Below are 16,741 nucleotides of genomic sequence, written 5' to 3' on the forward strand. Positions count from 1 at the left end.
TCCCGCCGTTCTCGGCAGTTTCGTAATGAAGTCCATGGAAATTCCTTCCCACTTCCACTGGGGAATCTCTGGTTGAATCAGTAATCCTGATGGCTTCTGATGCTCAGCCTTGACTTTAGCACAAGTCAAGCACTTCCCGACATAAGTGGCAATGTCAGCTTTCAAGTTCGGCCACCAATAAAATGCCTTCAAATCTTGGTACATCTTATCTGATCCCGGATGAATTGAGTATCTCGACTTGTGTGCTTCCTCCAACACTAGTTCTCTCAATCCACCAAACTTTGGTACCCAAATTCGGTTAGCAAAGTACCGTGTTCCATCCTCCTTGATGTCAAACTTCTTATCCATCCCTTTGAGAAATTCAACATCAACATTCTCTTGTTTCATGGCTTCTTGTTGTGCTTCGCGGATTTGTGATGTGAGATTCGTACGGACAACTATGTTAAGCGCTTTAACCCTAAGAGGTTTCTCTCGCTCCTTTCTGCTCAAGGCATCTGCCACAACATTCGCCTTGCCCAGATGGTATTGAAGTTCGCAGTTATAATCGTTAAGTAGTTCCATCCAATGTCGTTGTCTCATGTTGAGCTTCTTCTGATCGAATATGTGCTGTAAACTCTTATGGTCGGTGAAGATAGTGAACTTGGTTCCAAACAGGTAGTGTCTCCACATTTTAAGTGCAAAGACAACAGCTCCTAACTCAAGGTCGTGCGTAGTGTAGTTCTGCTCGTGAATCTTTAACTGACGCTATCCATAAGCAATAACTTTGTTTCGTTGCATAAGCACGCAACTCATTCCTTGACGTGAGGCATCACAATAAACAACAAAATCTTCACTTCCCTCGGGTAGAGACAATACTGGTGCAGTTGTTAACTTCTCCTTCAACAACTGAAATGCAGTCTCTTGCGGTTCTGACCACTCAAACTTCTTGCCCTTATGAGTCAATACGGTTAATGGTCGGGCGATCTTAGAGAATCCTTCAATGAATCTCCGGTAGTAACCAGCTAGACCCAAAAATTGCCTAATCTGTTTTGGCGTCTTTGGAGTTTCCCAATTCTGAACCTACTCAATCTTTGCTGGATCGACCTGTATTCCATTGGCCCCTACAACATGGCCAAGAAATTGTATCTCTGGTAACCAAAAGTCATACTTAGAGAATTTGCATACAACTGCTCTTCTCTAAGCATAGTCAATATCGAGCGTAGATGATGTTCGTGCTCTTCTCTGTTCTTGGAGTACACCAATATATCATCAATGAACACAATGACAAATTTATCTAGGTATGGCTTACACACACGGTTCATGAGGTCCGTGAACACTGCTGGTGCGTTCGTCAAACCAAACGACATCACTGTAAACTCATAATGCCCATAACGTGGTCTAAACGCTGTCTTCGGGACATCAGCTTCTTTGACTCTCAATTGATGATACCCGGATCTCAAATCAATCTTCGAATAACAACTGGATCCTTGTAGCTGATCAAATAAGTCATCAATCCTCGGTAGCGGATACCAATTCTTGATTGTTAGCTTGTTCAATTCTCTGTAGTCGATACACAATCTCATCGACCCATCCTTCTTCTTAACAAACAGGACCGGAGCTCCCCAAGGCGAAGAACTCGGTCGAATAAATCCTTTGTCTAACAACTCTTGCAATTGACTAGACAACTCTTGAAGCTCTGGGGGTGTAAGTCTGTACGGTGCGCGAGCCACCGGTGCCGCTCCTGGCACTAAGTCTATCTAAAACTCAATTTATCGATGCGGTGGGAGACCAGGTAATTCCTCCGAAAAAACTTCAAGAAATTCCTTAAATATAGGAACGTCTTCGGGTCTCCTTTCTTCTGGTACAATTTGGCTTACATGAGCCAAGAACGCGATACATCCCTTTCTCACATACTTCTGGACTTTCAAACAGTTAATGAGATGTAATTGTGAGCCATTCTTTTCACCATAAATCATCATAGGTTCATCGTTAGCAATAGGAATACGAATATCCTTTAGGTCACAGACCACCTCGGCTTTGTTATCAGCTAACCAGTCCATTCCAACCATAAGGTCAAAACTTCCCAGTTTAATAGGTATCACATTAATGCTAAAGGGCTTACTTTCTAACGTCAAAATACAATCACGATAAATCTTATCAGCTCTCATCAAGTTACCATTCCCTAGTTCTATGGAATACACGTTATCTAGGGGAGAAACAGGTTTCTTAACATTGTGACAAATATCCTTAGATATAAAACTTCTATCGACGCCAGTATCAAACAAAACATAAACAAGTTGATCATCAAGTGAAAACGTACCCATGACTAGCTTTGGATCATCACGAGCTTTCGCAGAATTGATGTTGAACGCCCTTCCTCGAGCATTCCCATTGTTGTTCTTAGGACAGTCCTTCTTGAAATGACCCGGCTGTCCACAACCATAACAGTTCTTACCACCATTAGCATTGTTCACGTTGCTTGCAGTACTGTTGTTGTTGGTGTTGCCGTTGAGATTAACCTTGCAATCTTTTGACAAATGACAAAACTTCTTACACTTGATGCAAACTGTCACTTTGCATTCCCTACGATGGTGCTTTCCGCATCTTCCACACAATGGTAGTTTTCCCTTGTAATTCGTGTTGGATGAAGATCCCTTCTCAAAGTTACGGGGCATCTCTTGCCTCTCACTTCGGTTCTATGCGAGACTCCCAACAATGTTCTCACTTCATTTTCTTTTTCCATTAACTTCATTCCCTGTAACAGGCACCTCTTTTCCTTCCGATCGGCTAACTTGCTTCATCCTGTTTATCGCCATGTTGATGACTCCAAGTATTGTCTTTGGTTGATGGGAAAGGACAAAACCAAACACTTTCATCGGCAATCCCGACATGTACCTCTCGATTGCTCTTTCTGTTGATGAGACCAAATGTGGGCAAAGCAACAATAGCTCCCAGAATCGATTAGTGTAACTAGCAATGTCAGTTCCAATGACCCTTAAGTTCAGAAGTTCATTTTCCCACCTTATTCGCTCTCGTCTGGGACAGTATTTCTCAATTGTGCAATCAAAACCTGCAGCTAATAGAGCTTCCGTCACACGCTGGTTAACGAGTTCTTCCAATTGAGCCTCGAGCATTTCCGTAGTAAACATCGTCTCCTTCTATACAAACGATACATCGAGGTAAGATCAATGAAAAAACAGAATTACTAAAAATATACTAGCAACGAGTGTTGAAGACTAGTAAATAATAGTACGAAAAGATTCGCTAGTAGTGAGAAGTAGTGTAAGTAGTGATAGTAGTGATAGTAGTAACACTAGTGGTAGTAGTAGTGGTACTAGTGTCATGTAGTGATAGTAGTGATAGTAGTAACACTAAGTAGTAACATTAATGGCAATAGTAGTAGTATAACATAACACAAGTATTATGATCATACAAAGTTACTAAATATAGAATATTACCGCATGCAATAAAAGATAATAGTTACTAATAGCATAATCCGCCATTAATATAAATAAAATCCAAGAGTGATAAACCAAATTCCAAAGTAGTAAATCAAACAATAAACATAATGTGCTAATAGCCCGGTTTATAACACCCGGTAAGTCTTATATAAAGAAAGTATGGCGGATGGAAAAGGAAAAGAAGCTCATGGTCAACGACCCTTCACTTCCTCTTCTGTCGGGTACAGAAGGCAGGACCATCATTCCTCAGCCTATTACGTTCCGCCTCTAACGCAGCAACCCTGGAAGTTAAGGCTGCTATCAACCTCGCCATCTCAACGAACCTCGCTTCAGCCTCGTACGTATAAGTATTTATACCCGTGACTCTTTCCTCCATTCTCTCAAGATCATCGGGGTGCGGATATGTCCTAGCAATATCGCTCAAGGTGTTAACACGATCAACAATATCCCTGTTACAGTTAGTATGAACCAAATCCAATGCATAAAGGTTCACGGGATAGTTAGGTATCCGATGCGGAGCAGGTGCTGGTGCTGGTGCTGGGGCTGGAGCATTCACCTCAGCCACACTGGAGTCACTGTCACTGCTTCCTGAATCGTGTGACATCTAACTCATAGTACAAAAACACAAACGAAACAGATTAGTCAAGTAAATAACGTTAGTCACAAACTACTCATGTAATGACTAAGTTCCGGTCGTAGTCTAGACTCATCAAGGTGTTCTAATGACAAAATCAGACACACTAATGCAAGTCCTAGTTTCCCTACGAACCGTTAGCTCTGATACAAACTATAACACCCCGCCAAATTACCATCTGACAGCGTGTTAATTCCGGTCCCACAGTTAATAGTTACGCTCTCTATATGAGACGTTTAAAGCAATCGCATTTAATTATATTTAAAAATATTAACTTTCAAAAACATAAGTCAATAATCCCAAAATAGAAACACTGTTGTGATCGTAACCACAAGCCAACAGTATTTAAACAGTATAAAAGTTTTAAATGCGAAAGTAAATAATGTTCTTTAAAATCAAATGCTGACTCCACGGCCAGTCATGCAGCAAACACAGCGGAAGCATACCTCTTAAGGATCTGAGAATAACAACACGCAAAAATAGGTTAACAAATAATGTTGGTGAATCTACAGGTTTAAAGTAATGTAACAGTATCTGAAAAACAGTTATCAAAAAAATAGTTTGATTTCCTTGACCACGAGATTCTATCGCTTGCATAAACCGAGCACCTGAATACTAGCAATGACCCGAGTATAGAAACCACTACACTCGACCTTACCTCGTAAAATGTTATACACTTGTTCAAATGTATTTAATGTTCAAAATAAATGCACCACTGCTTTTATAGTGGGTGAGGTTGTCAACCTAACGGATCTGTCCATCTAAATTGTGTAGTGACCCGAACTTTTCCATGTTTATATATATTAATTGAGATTGATATTTACATGATTAAATGTTTCCAACATGTTAAGCAATCAAACTTGTTAAGACTTGATTAATTGAAATATGTTTCATATAGACAATTGACCACCCAAGTTGATCGGTGATTCACGAACGTTAAAACTTGTAAAAACTATATGATGACATATATATGGATATATATATATATATATAGTTAACATGATACTATGATAAGAAAAGATATCATAAAGTATATTAACAATGAAATACATATGTAAAAACAAGACTACTAACTTAATGATTTTTAAACGAGACATATATGTAACGATTATCGTTGTAAAGACATTTAATGTATATATATCATATTAAGAGATATTCATACATGATAATATCATGATAATATAATAATTTAAAATCTCATTTGATATTATAAACATTGGGTTAACAACATTTAACAAGATCGTTAACCTAAAGGTTTCAAAACAACACTTACATGTAACGACTAACGATGACTTAACGACTCAGTTAAAATGTATATACATGTAGTGTTTTAATATGTATTTATACACTTTTGAAAGACTTCAATACACTTATCAAAATACTTCTACTTAACAAAACTGCTTACAATTACATCCTCATTCAGTTTCATTAACAATTCTACTCGTATGCACCCGTATTCGTACTCGTACAATACACAGCTTTTAGATGTATGTACTATTGGTATATACACTCCAATGATCAGCTCTTAGCAGCCCATGTGAGTCACCTAACACATGTGGGAACCATCATTTGGCAACTAGCATGAAATATCTCATAAAATTACAAAAATATGAGTAATCATTCATGACTTATTTACATGAAAACAAAATTACATATCCTTTATATCTAATCCATACACCAACGACCAAAAACACCTACAAACACTTTCATTCTTCAATTTTCTTCATCTAATTGATCTCTCTCAAGTTCTATCTTCAAGTTCTAAGTGTTCTTCATAAATTCCAAAAGTTCTAGTTTCATAAAATCAAGAATACTTTCAAGTTTGCTAGCTCACTTCCAATCTTGTAAGGTGATCATCCAACCTCAAGAAATCTTTGTTTCTTACAGTAGGTTATCATTCTAATACAAGGTAATAATCATATTCAAACTTTGGTTCAATTTCTATAACTATAACAATCTTATTTCAAGTGATGATCTTACTTGAACTTGTTTTCGTGTCATGATTCTGCTTCAAGAACTTCGAGCCATCCAAGGATCCATTGAAGCTAGATCCATTTTTCTCTTTTCCAGTAGGTTTATCCAAGGAAATTAAGGTAGTAATGATGTTCATAACATCATTCGATTCATACATATAAAGCTATCTTATTCGAAGGTTTAAACTTGTAATCACTAGAACATAGTTTAGTTAATTCTAAACTTGTTCGCAAACAAAAGTTAATCCTTCTAACTTGACTTTTAAAATCAACTAAACACATGTTCTATATCTATATGATATGCTAACTTAATGATTTAAAACCTGGAAACACGAAAAACACCGTAAAACCGGATTTACGCCGTCGTAGTAACACCGCGGGCTGTTTTGGGTTAGTTAATTAAAAACTATGATAAACTTTGATTTAAAAGTTGTTATTCTGAGAAAATGATTTTTATTATGAACATGAAACTATATACAAAAATTATGGTTAAACTCAAAGTGGAAGTATGTTTTCTAAAATAGTCATCTAGACGTCGTTCCTTCGACTGAAATGACTACCTTTACAAAAACGACTTGTAACTTATTTTCCGACTATAAACCTATACTTTTTCTGTTTAGATTCATAAAATAGAGTTCAATATGAAACCATAGCAATTTGATTCACTCAAAACGGATTTAAAATGAAGAAGTTATGGGTAAAACAAAATTGGATAATTTTTCTCATTTTAGCTACGTGAAAATTGGTAACAAATCTATTCCAACCATAACTTAATCAACTTGTATTGTATATTATGTAATCTTGAGATACCATAGACACGTATACAATGTTTCGACCTATCATGTCGACACATCTATATATATTTCGGAACAACCATAGACACTCTATATGTGAATGTTGGAGTTAGCTATACAGGGTTGAGGTTGATTCCAAAATATATATAGTTTGAGTTGTGATCAATACTGAGATACGTATACACTGGGTCGTGGATTAATTCAAGATAATATTTATCGATTTATTTCTGTACATCTAACTGTGGACAACTAGTTATAGGTTACTAACGAGGACAGCTGACTTAATAAACTTAAAACATCAAAATATATTAAAAGTGTTGTAAATATATTTTGAACATACTTTAATATATATGTATATATTGTTATAGGTTCGTGAATCAACAGTGGCCAAGTCTTACTTCCCGACGAAGTAAAAATCTGTGAAAGTGAGTTATAGTCCCACTTTTAAAATCTAATATTTTTGGGATGAGAATACATGCAGGTTTTATAAATGATTTACAAAATAGACACAAGTACGTGAAACTACATTCTATGGTTGAATTATCAAAATCGAATATGCCCCTTTTTATTAAGTCTGGTAATCTAAGAATTAGGGAACAGACACCCTAATTGACGCGAATCCTAAAGATAGATCTATTGGGCCTAACAAACCCCATCCAAAGTACCGGATGCTTTAGTACTTCGAAATTTATATCATATCCGAAGGGTGTCCCGGAATGATGGGGATATTCTTATATATGCATCTTGTTATTGTCGGTTACCAGGTGTTCACCATATGAATGATTTTTATCTCTATGTATGGGATGTGTTTTGAAATATGAAATCTTGTGGTCTATTATTACGATTTGATATATATAGGTTAAACCTATAACTCACCAACATTTTTGTTGACGTTTAAAGCATGTTTATTCTCAGGTGAATATTAAGAGCTTCCGCTGTTGCATACTAAAATAAGGACAAGATTTGGAGTCCATGTTTGTATGATATTGTGTAAAAACTGCATTCAAGAAACTGATTTCGATGTAACATATTTGTATTGTAAACCATTATGTAATGGTCGTGTGTAAACAGGATATTTTAGATTATCATTATTTGATAATCTACGTAAAGCTTTTTAAACCTTTATTTATGAAATAAAGGTTATGGTTTGTTTTAAAAAGGAATGCAGTCTTTGAAAAACGTCTCATATAGAGGTCAAAACCTCGCAACGAAATCAATTAATATGGAACGTTTTTAATCAATAAGAACGGGACATTTCAGTTGGTATCAGAGCGTTGGTCTTAGAGAACCAGAAAATTTGCATTAGTGTGTCTTATCGAGTTTGTTAGGATGCATTAGTGAGTCTGGACTTCGACCGTGTTTTCTTTAAAAATGATTGCTTAACATTTTTGTTGGAAACTATATATTTTTAACATATGAATATTATGTGATATATTAATCTCTTAACGTGTTTGATATTATGTGATAGATGTCTACCTCTAGAACAAGTCCCATTGACTCACCTAATAATAATGAAGAGTCAAATGTAAATTGGAATGATTTGTGGACTGATTCACAAGTTCCCGAAGAGGAACCGGAAGAAGTGTCGGAACCGGAAGAAGAATCGGAACCGGAAGAAGAATCGGAACCGGATGAAGAAATAGAACCGGTGGGGGAAATAATAAAACGGTTAAGTAAAAGAAAATCCTCAACCAACCGACCAAAGTTAATTATGGTCAATGGTGTTTCCGCCAAGGAAGCAAAATATTGGGAGGATTACCAATTCTCCGATGAATCGGATTCCGACGAGAATTCCGATGATGTTATAGAAATTACCCCAACTGAATTTAAAAAGGCAAAAGAAAATAATAAGGGAAAGGGCATAAAAATAGAGAAATCTAATTCCAACCCCGATGAACTTTATATGTATCGTCAACCCCCGAAGTCCTTAAGTTGTAACAATGACCCGGGAACCTCTAAACCACCAGGTTTTTCTAAACCAATGTGGACAACGACGGCTCGTATTAGGGGAACATCATATATCCCTAGAAACTTGGCAAAACGAACCAAAACCGAAGAAGAAGAAACGAGCAAGTCGGAATAAGATAGTTGTATTCGTGTGGTGTAATATATGTAATATAGTGTTCTTATGCTTTATGATATATGTAAAAATTGCTTGTATTAATAAGTATTTTTTTTTATGAAACTAACTCTTGTCTATTTTACAGTTTAAAAACACAAAATGGATAGACAACCCAATATTTTAAGAGACCTACCCGGAGACATGATTGATGAAATCTTGTCTAGAGTCGGCCAGAATTCTTCGGCACAACTATTTAAGGCGAGATCAGTTTGTAAGACATTCGAAGAACGTTCCAAGAATGTCTTGGTTTATAAGAGACTTTCGTTTGAAAGATGGGGGATATCACATTGGGAAACCCATAAGTTACGATGTGTTTACTTTGACGCATATATTGCGGGGAACCCAAATGCTATTTTACGCAACGGGTTAAGAAATTATTTTGACTCAATATATCCGAATATTGGACTTCGTGATTTAGAAAAAGCGGCTAACATGCAACATAAAGAAGCATGTTATGCTTACGGATTAGTAATGTTCGCTTCTCACCAAAGTGAGAACAAGAACATCGGGCTACAACTATTAAACAAAACGTTCCCACAAGTGACGGAGTCGGTAATTGGGGTAAGAAATGAGGTTTTTAGATTGTTACGGGACTGTTGGACATTACGTAACCCTCGTCCCTTTGATGACGTTACAACACGCTGTCTTATCAACGGCCATAACGGTTATGTTGCACAAGACCAAGGATGGGAAGTAGTCCTAGTAAAACCAGAATGCATGACTTGTTTCTGGACGTATGAATTACGTGTCTTTATTGCCTTTGCCGAACGACTTGTGTACTAGCTAGAATTGTCTTCACAACTATCTTGTATCAAAGTTATTGTGTGCTATATTTCATGCTTTATGTAAAATAAGCGGTATTGTAAGTTTGTAAAATATTGTATAAAAGTTTGAACGCGAAATATTATTACAATCAGTTTTTCATATAGAATTGTAGTAGTTGAATTGTATATTAGCTACTAAGTATGAACTTAACGGGTAGGTACTACCCGAATTTAAACTTATAAAACGCTAATATGAAGAAAAAGCTTTTATAAATGAGTTCATATTATGCTACGAAATACTATTAACTACTCTTAATATTCTGTATGATTAACTTGTTCCATTTAACTATTTTGAAGGAAATGGCACCGACTACTCGACACACCGTGAATATGAATGAAGAGGAATTCCGTACTTTTCTAGCTTCAAACATAGCCGCAGTACAGGCTGCGCTACATACCAACAATAACCTTGGATCTAGCAGTACAGGAAATCGTGTAGGATGCACCTACAAAGAATTCACTGCCTGCAAACCTTTGGAATTTGATGGAACCGAAGGACCGATCGGATTGAAACGGTGGACCGAGAAGGTTGAATCGGTGTTTGCCATAAGTAAGTGTACTGAAGAGGACAAAGTGAAGTACGCTACGCATACCTTCACAGGTTCTACGTTAACATGGTGGAATACCTATCTAGAGCAAGTGGGACAAGATGATGCGTACGCACTACCGTGGTCAGCATTCAAGCACTTGATGAACGAGAAGTACCGTCCCAGAACCGAGGTCAATAAGCTCAAGACAGAACTTAGAGGGTTACGAACCCAAGGATTTGATATTACCACGTACGAAAGACGATTCACGGAATTGTGCCTATTGTGTCCGGGAGCATTCGAAGATGAGGAAGAGAAGATCGACGCGTTTTTGAAAGGATTACCGGAAAGAATCTAAGAAGATATAAGTTCACACGAGCCCGCCTCCATACAACAGGCATGTAGAATGGCTCACAAACTCGTGAACCAAATTGAAGAAAGAATTAAAGAACAGACTGCTGAAGAGGCCAATGTGAAGCAAGTCAAAAGAAAGTGGGAGGAAAACGGTGATAAGAATCACCAATACAACAACAACAGCAATTACAACAATAATCGCAACAATTATCCCAACAATCGCAACATCAATCGCAACTACAACAAACGGCCCAACAACAACAACAACAACAACAACAACAGCAGCAGCAACTACAACAATCATCCCAACAACAATAATAACCGCAACAACAACAACAATCAGAAGCAGCTATGCCAAAGGTGTGAAAAGAATCACTCGGGGTTCTGCACCAAATTTTGCAACAAGTGTAAAAGAAATGGTCATAGCGCGGCGAAGTGTGAGGTCTACGGACCAGGGGTTAATAGAACGAAAGGAACAAATGGTGTCGGAACGAGTAATGGCGGAGCAAGTAGTGTCGGAGCAAGTTATGCCAATGTAGTTTGTTATAAATGTGGAAAACCAGGCCACATTATTAGAAATTGCCCGAACCAGGAGAACACGAATGGACAAGGCCGTGGAAGAGTTTTCAATATTAATGCGGTAGAGGCACAGGAAGACCCGGAGCTTGTTACGGGTACATTTCTTATTGACAATAAATCTGCTTACGTTTTATTTGATTCGGGTGCGGATAGAAGCTATATGAGTAGAGATTTTTGTGCTAAATTAAGTTGTCCATTGACGCCTTTGGATAGTAAATTTTTACTCCAATTAGCAAATGGTAAATTAATTTCAGCAGATAATATATGTCGGAATCGAGAAATTAAACTGGTTAGCGAAACATTTAAGATTGATTTGATACCAGTAGAGTTAGGGAGTTTTGATGTGATAATCGGTATGGACTGGTTAAAAGAAGTGAAAGCGGAGATCGTTTGTTACAAAAATGCAATTCGCATTATACGAGAAAAAGGAAAACCCTTAATGGTGTACGGAGAAAAGGGCAACACGAAGCTACATCTTATTAGTAATTTGAAGGCACAAAAACTAATAAGAAAAGGTTGCTATGCTGTTCTAGCACACGTCGAGAAAGTACAAACTGAAGAAAAGAACATCAATGATGTTCCCATTGCAAAAGAATTTCCCGATGTATTTCCGAAAGAATTACCGGGATTACCCCCACATCGATCCGTTGAATTTCAAATAGATCTTGTACCAGGAGCTGCACCAATAGCTCGTGCTCCTTACAGACTCGCACCCAGCGAGATGAAAGAACTGCAAAGCCAATTACAAGAACTTTTAGAGCGTGGTTTCATTCGACCAAGCACATCACCGTGGGGAGCTCCTGTTTTGTTTGTCAAGAAGAAAGATGGTACATTCAGGTTGTGTATCGACTACCGAGAGTTGAACAAACTTACCATCAAGAACCGCTACCCACTACCGAGAATCGATGACTTATTTGATCAACTACAAGGCTCGTCTGTTTATTCAAAGATTGACTTACGTTCCGGGTATCATCAAATGCGGGTGAAAGAAGATGATATTCCAAAGACTGCTTTCAGAACACGTTACGGTCATTACGAGTTTATGGTCATGCCGTTTGGTTTAACTAATGCACCAGCTGTGTTCATGGACCTTATGAACCGAGTGTGTGGACCATACCTTGACAAGTTTGTCATTGTTTTCATTGATGACATACTTATTTACTCAAAGAATGACCAAGAACACGGTGAACATTTGAGAAAGGTGTTAGAAGTATTGAGGAAGGAAGAATTGTACGCTAAGTTTTCAAAGTGTGCATTTTGGTTGGAAGAAGTTCAATTCCTCGGTCACATAGTGAACAAAGAAGGTATTAAGGTGGATCCGGCAAAGATAGAAACTGTTGAAAATTGGGAAACCCCGAAAACTCCGAAACACATACGCCAGTTTTTAGGACTAGCTGGTTACTACAGAAGGTTCATCCAAGACTTTTCCAGAATAGCAAAACCCTTGACTGCATTAACGCATAAAGGGAAGAAATTTGAATGGAATGATGAACAAGAGAAAGCGTTTCAGTTATTGAAGAAAAAGCTAACTACGGCACCTATATTGTCATTGCCTGAAGGGAATGATGATTTTGTGATTTATTGTGACGCATCAAATCAAGGTCTCGGTTGTGTATTAATGCAACGAACGAAGGTGATTGCTTATGCGTCTAGACAATTGAAGATTCACGAACAAAATTATACGACGCATGATTTGGAATTAGGCGCGGTTGTTTTTGCATTAAAGACTTGGAGGCACTACTTATATGGGGTCAAAAGTATTATATATACCGACCACAAAAGTCTTCAACACATATTTAATCAGAAACAACTGAATATGAGGCAGCGTAGGTGGATTGAATTATTGAATGATTACGACTTTGAGATTCGTTACCACCCGGGGAAGGCAAATGTGGTAGCCGATGCCTTGAGCAGGAAGGACAGAGAACCCATTCGAGTAAAATCTATGAATATAGTGATTCATAATAACATTACTACTCAAATAAAGGAGGCGCAACAAGGAGTTTTAAAAGAGGGAAATTTAAAGGATGAAATACCCAAAGGATCGGAGAAGCATCTTAATATTCGGGAAGACGGAACCCGGTATAGGGCTGAAAGGATTTGGGTACCAAAATTTGGAGATATGAGAGAAATGGTACTTAGAGAAGCTCATAAAACCAGATACTCAATACATCCTGGAACGGGGAAGATGTACAAGGATCTCAAGAAACATTTTTGGTGGCCAGGTATGAAAGCCGATGTTGCTAAATACGTAGGAGAATGTTTGACGTGTTCTAAGGTCAAAGCTGAGCATCAGAAACCATCAGGTCTACTTCAACAACCCGAAATCCCGGAATGGAAATGGGAAAACATTACCATGGATTTCATCACTAAATTGCCAAGGACTGCAAGTGGTTTTGATACTATTTGGGTAATAGTTGATCGTCTCACCAAATCAGCACATTTCCTACCAATAAGAGAAGATGACAAGATGGAGAAGTTAGCACGACTGTATTTGAAGGAAGTCGTCTCCAGACATGGAATACCAATCTCTATTATCTCTGATAGGGATGGCAGATTTATTTCAAGATTCTGGCAGACATTACAGCAAGCATTAGGAACTCGTCTAGACATGAGTACTGCCTATCATCCACAAACTGATGGGCAGAGCGAAAGGACGATACAAACGCTTGAAGACATGCTACGAGCATGTGTTATTGATTTCGGAAACAGTTGGGATCGACATCTACCGTTAGCAGAATTTTCCTACAACAACAGCTACCATTCAAGCATTGAGATGGCGCCGTTTGAAGCACTTTATGGTAGAAAGTGCAGGTCTCCGATTTATTGGAGTGAAGTGGGGGATAGACAGATTACGGGTCCGGAGATTATACAAGAAACTACCGAGAAGATCATCCAAATTCAACAACGGTTGAAAACTGCCCAAAGTCGACAAAAGAGCTACGCTGACATTAAAAGAAAAGATATAGAATTTGAAATTGGAGAGATGGTCATGCTTAAAGTTGCACCTTGGAAAGGCGTTGTTCGATTTGGTAAACGAGGGAAATTAAATCCAAGGTATATTGGACCATTCAAGATTATTGATCGTGTCGGACCAGTAGCTTACCGACTAGAGTTACCTCAACAACTCGCGGCTGTACATAACACTTTCCACGTCTCGAATTTAAAGAAATGTTTTGCTAAAGAAGATCTCACTATTCCGTTAGATGAAATCCAAATCAACGAAAAACTTCAATTCATCGAAGAACCCGTCGAAATAATGGATCGTGAGGTTAAAAGACTTAAGCAAAACAAGATACCAATTGTTAAGGTTCGATGGAATGCTCGTAGAGGACCCGAGTTCACCTGGGAGCGTGAAGATCAGATGAAGAAGAAATACCCGCATCTATTTCCAGAAGATTCGTCAACACCTTCAACAGCTTAAAATTTCGGGACGAAATTTATTTAACGGGTAGGTACTGTAGTGACCCGAACTTTTCCATGTTTATATATATTAATTGAGATTGATATTTACATGATTAAATGTTTCCAACATGTTAAGCAATCAAACTTGTTAAGACTTGATTAATTGAAATATGTTTCATATAGACAATTGACCACCCAAGTTGATCGGTGATTCACGAACGTTAAAACTTGTAAAAACTATATGATGACATATATATGGATATATATATATATATATATATATATATAGTTAACATGATACTATGATAAGAAAAGATATCATAAAGTATATTAACAATGAAATACATATGTAAAAACAAGACTACTAACTTAATGATTTTTAAACGAGACATATATGTAACGATTATCGTTGTAAAGACATTTAATGTATATATATCATATTAAGAGATATTCATACATGATAATATCATGATAATATAATAATTTAAAATCTCATTTGATATTATAAACATTGGGTTAACAACATTTAACAAGATCGTTAACCTAAAGGTTTCAAAACAACACTTACATGTAACGACTAACGATGACTTAACGACTCAGTTAAAATGTATATACATGTAGTGTTTTAATATGTATTTATACACTTTTGAAAGACTTCAATACACTTATCAAAATACTTCTACTTAACAAAACTGCTTACAATTACATCCTCATTCAGTTTCATTAACAATTCTACTCGTATGCACCCGTATTCGTACTCGTACAATACACAGCTTTTAGATGTATGTACTATTGGTATATACACTCCAATGATCAGCTCTTAGCAGCCCATGTGAGTCACCTAACACATGTGGGAACCATCATTTGGCAACTAGCATGAAATATCTCATAAAATTACAAAAATATGAGTAATCATTCATGACTTATTTACATGAAAACAAAATTACATATCCTTTATATCTAATCCATACACCAACGACCAAAAACACCTACAAACACTTTCATTCTTCAATTTTCTTCATCTAATTGATCTCTCTCAAGTTCTATCTTCAAGTTCTAAGTGTTCTTCATAAATTCCAAAAGTTCTAGTTTCATAAAATCAAGAATACTTTCAAGTTTGCTAGCTCACTTCCAATCTTGTAAGGTGATCATCCAACCTCAAGAAATCTTTGTTTCTTACAGTAGGTTATCATTCTAATACAAGGTAATAATCATATTCAAACTTTGGTTCAATTTCTATAACTATAACAATCTTATTTCAAGTGATGATCTTACTTGAACTTGTTTTCGTGTCATGATTCTGCTTCAAGAACTTCGAGCCATCCAAGGATCCATTGAAGCTAGATCCATTTTTCTCTTTTCCAGTAGGTTTATCCAAGGAAATTAAGGTAGTAATGATGTTCATAACATCATTCGATTCATACATATAAAGCTATCTTATTCGAAGGTTTAAACTTGTAATCACTAGAACATAGTTTAGTTAATTCTAAACTTGTTCGCAAACAAAAGTTAATCCTTCTAACTTGACTTTTAAAATCAACTAAACACATGTTCTATATCTATATGATATGCTAACTTAATGATTTAAAACCTGGAAACACGAAAAACACCGTAAAACCGGATTTACGCCGTCGTAGTAACACCGCGGGCTGTTTTGGGTTAGTTAATTAAAAACTATGATAAACTTTGATTTAAAAGTTGTTATTCTGAGAAAATGATTTTTATTATGAACATGAAACTATATACAAAAATTATGGTTAAACTCAAAGTGGAAGTATGTTTTCTAAAATAGTCATCTAGACGTCGTTCCTTCGACTGAAATGACTACCTTTACAAAAACGACTTGTAACTTATTTTTCCGACTATAAACCTATACTTTTTCTGTTTAGATTCATAAAATAGAGTTCAATATGAAACCATAGCAATTTGATTCACTCAAAACGGATTTAAAATGAAGAAGTTATGGGTAAAACAAAATTGGATAATTTTTCTCATTTTAGCTACGTGAAAATTGGTAACAAATCTATTCCAACCATAACTTAATCAACTTGTATTGTATATTATGTAATCTTGAGATACCATAGACACG

This window comes from Rutidosis leptorrhynchoides, chromosome 3 (genome assembly GCF_046630445.1).
Source record: "Rutidosis leptorrhynchoides isolate AG116_Rl617_1_P2 chromosome 3, CSIRO_AGI_Rlap_v1, whole genome shotgun sequence".
Classification (NCBI taxonomy): Eukaryota; Viridiplantae; Streptophyta; class Magnoliopsida; order Asterales; family Asteraceae; genus Rutidosis; species Rutidosis leptorrhynchoides.